The sequence below is a fragment of the Coffea eugenioides genome, unplaced genomic scaffold, assembly GCF_003713205.1.
Source record: "Coffea eugenioides isolate CCC68of unplaced genomic scaffold, Ceug_1.0 ScVebR1_547;HRSCAF=1244, whole genome shotgun sequence".
Taxonomy (NCBI): Eukaryota; Viridiplantae; Streptophyta; class Magnoliopsida; order Gentianales; family Rubiaceae; genus Coffea; species Coffea eugenioides.
In genome coordinates this window covers 42176-45553 of record NW_020864395.1, presented here as the reverse complement: position 1 = coordinate 45553, position 3378 = coordinate 42176, and the positions used below count along the sequence as shown (strand labels likewise).

The following is a 3378-nucleotide window of genomic DNA, read 5'->3' as shown; positions in this document are numbered from 1 at the left end:
TCCCTCCGCCACTGCACTTAGTCAATCGCTATTCAATTTTCTAAGGGTACGAATTTGGACTAGTTGTGGCAATCGACGGGAAAAATGAAGGTCGTGTATTCTCTTTCAATGACTTGTCAATACCAGAATGGCGTCCTGGTCACGATAATTTACGGTCAGAACACGCATGTTTACATTTTTCTCGAAACATGTGTGAACTTGCATGATCTTAAACCTATATAATGGATGGATCTTTGGGGGCAACACAATCACCAAGAGGGATAGACATTCACAAAACCAAATAAGCTGTGGTAGTATATTATATAGATAGATTCAGAACGTGAAAAGATGGCGAGTTTAAAATGGCTATTGTCGTTCTTGGCATCCTCACTGTTGATGGTATCCTTATTCCAGTCCTCACAAGCTGCAGGAATTGCCGTCTACTGGGGTCAAAACGGCGGTGAAGGAAGCTTGGCCGACACATGCGCCAGTGGAAACTATCAGTTTGTGAACGTGGCATTTCTGTCAACCTTTGGCGGTGGGAGAACACCAGTATTGAACTTAGCAGACCACTGCAACCCCGACGCAGGCACCTGCACCTCCTTAAGTGATGAAATAAAAGCTTGCCAGAACCAAAACATTAAAGTGCTGCTTTCCCTTGGAGGTGGGGCTGGAAGCTATGGCCTTACTTCTGCCGATGATGCAGGACAAGTTGCCAATTACCTATGGAACACCTTCTTGGGCGGTCAATCAGGTTCCCGCCCTTTTTTTGTTTTGCTTTTTTGGATAATTGATATAGGCCATATTGGACATCTGGTTATTTCTCTGTTCAAGCTCGCAGAAAAGAAAGGTTGTACTTATCTGCGGCTTTTTAAGTCCATTCTGATTAGCTTATTTTTTTTTTAACCTTTTTGGCCTTTTCGATTACGTCTGGATACAATTTTATAACAATGGACAGTGTCAGTATGGGACTAATGCTGATAGCTTGATAGCGAGTTGGAATCAATGGACTTCAGTTCAGTCCAATCAGATCTTCCTAGGTGTACCAGCAGCTTCAGGGGCTGCCAATGGTGGGTTTATTCCATCAGATGTGCTCATTTCTCAGGTTCTACCATCCATCAAGTCGTCACCCAAGTACGGAGGGGTCATGATCTGGAACAAATTTTTTGACAACGGATACAGTTCAGCTATCAAGGGTAGTATCTAAATTTAGTCGCCTATGTCCAGATTCCAGAGTAACATCTCAGAGTATTCTCGTAATGTAATGAATAAAACTGCGTACCTGCAGGGGTAGGATATATATTAGTCTTCCACTCTGTCCAAATAATTTCCATTGTACCTCATCTAGAGATGTAACTCTGGTTTTGTTCTACCAGAAATAAAGAACTTATGAATGGAGATAATTATAGTTTTAAAATTCATGGTTGAGCCCAAAAAAAAAAAAATTTTTTTTCAGGGTCATACGTTCATTATGAGATCTCCTTCATTTTGACAACTTTGCACATTAAGAGTGCTAAATTTGGAATGCGTCAATATGGGGAATTCTTTCCCCACTGGAGTACTAGTGTTGGTTGGTCTGAGATTTTTAGCTCTGTGGCAATCCAGATAGTTTCCCAGCATCAGTATCCCATCTCAGGGATCTTGAGAACTTGATTGTGAAGGGATTAAAGGGTAAAGTTTTACTACCTTATACTCTTTGGAGCATGGAAAAGTTGAGACGTCCATGTTAATAATTATGCTGCCACCACCTTGCAAGATGGTTAAAGGACAATTTTTCCCCAAGTACATAATCTGGTCAGTCTTTCCTCTTGATATCTCCTTTGTGGTGAAGGTACAGAGAATATCATGAGGAGGCTGCTCAAACTTTGAAAACTGAGATGTCTGTTTTCTGAAAACTAAGAAGTACAATCAGTTATACTGATTTTCTGACAGAGCTCGAGTCCTTCAATGTACTCTCCTCGAGCAGGATTGCTTTTCCGTATAAATTTGACTTCCCATTGAATCTCAGGAAGTTAACTCTCCAAATTTCGCCTGCCCTGGGATTGTATTTTGGAGAAAATGTGGCTATTACGAGACTTTAAAATTAGCTAATACTTATGTGGAGAAAGTGTGGCTATTCCGTTTAGCTCACAGGTTGGATTGTTTTAAAATTAGCTGGCTATTACCAGATTTTGAGCTTCTCAAATTACTCTCTACCTTTGAGGAGAAAGAGTGGGAGATGAAAGCTGGAGAGTTCCCTAACCTGTAATTTTTGAAGCTCAACAGCCGGAACATTGCTTAATGGAATGCCTCTAATAATCACCTGCCACAGCTTCAACACTAATTTTGTGTAGTAGGCAGCTCAAGGAGGTCCCCAGTGGGTTTGGGGATAGCGCTACTCTGGAGATGATTTAGGTGAGCTCTCCTGAAGAATCTGTGAGAAGGCTTCAAGAGGATCAACTTGATATGAGGAATGTGGTGAAGGTCCTTGTTGATCACTGAGACATGGATTTCTGATCAACTCCATAATTCCTAATAGAACTCTTGCTTGTCATTCTGTTTGCAGGTGAGTAAATTTAACTTTTTGTTCAGTCTGTATGTGTTATGTTTTGTTTACTTCCTCTATCACCAGTTTACTGGATCCTCAAATCATGATCAGTTTACTCTTGAATTATCACTCATAGGTTATGCATTTTCAGTTTAATTTTGCTCCAATAGAAGTACAGTTTCTAAGAGGTTTTGATCCTGTTAATTATTGGTAAAACTTTTGGATAACCTGCTAAAAAGAATTAATGCCAGCAGAAGAGAAGAATTGCACTAAATGCAATAAAGACAGATTTAAACACAAATTTTGTTCTGGCCAAATGTTTCTTAGTTGCCAAATTTTGGTACTTTAGGCCACAATTTGGACATTCTAAGCAGAACTAATATGCTTTTATGTTTCAGCTTGCTTGTGGAAAAGAGAAGCAAGCCTCTCAAGGTGAAGAAAATGGAAGTCTCAGCAGATATTGGAAAATGGGAATCTGGATGATCTTACATGACTGAGTTCTGAATTCTGACAAAGGTCACAACTTGGGAAATTTTATGTCTTACTGCTTCCACCAGATTACTAATACATGTTTGAAAGATTTTTTTTAGTTTCCCCTTTTTGAGAACTCTGACTCGATTCAATGCAACTTTACATGGCTTCAGCAGGAACAACTCGACATGGGGAATGAGCTGGAGGTCTATATTGATCGTTGAGACGTGGATTTCTGATCACCTGTGAAATTTCTGGTAGAACTTTAGCGTGTTATTCTATTTTCAGGTGAGTAAAATCAATCTTTTGCTATGATTCTGATCACCTCAGCTTTGTTAGACTTCTGGTCACCATTCAAACCAAGATTATACTACTCCTGAATCATAACTTTCACAGGTTTC

The 3378-nt window shown here is 39.8% G+C and overlaps 1 pseudogene; it reads left to right on the top strand.

Annotated features, from left to right (window-relative positions):
- The first annotated feature begins 236 nt into the window (after positions 1 to 236).
- On the top strand, positions 237 to 1400 carry LOC113758507 (annotated as a pseudogene).
- The last annotated feature ends 1978 nt before the right edge of the window (positions 1401 to 3378 follow it).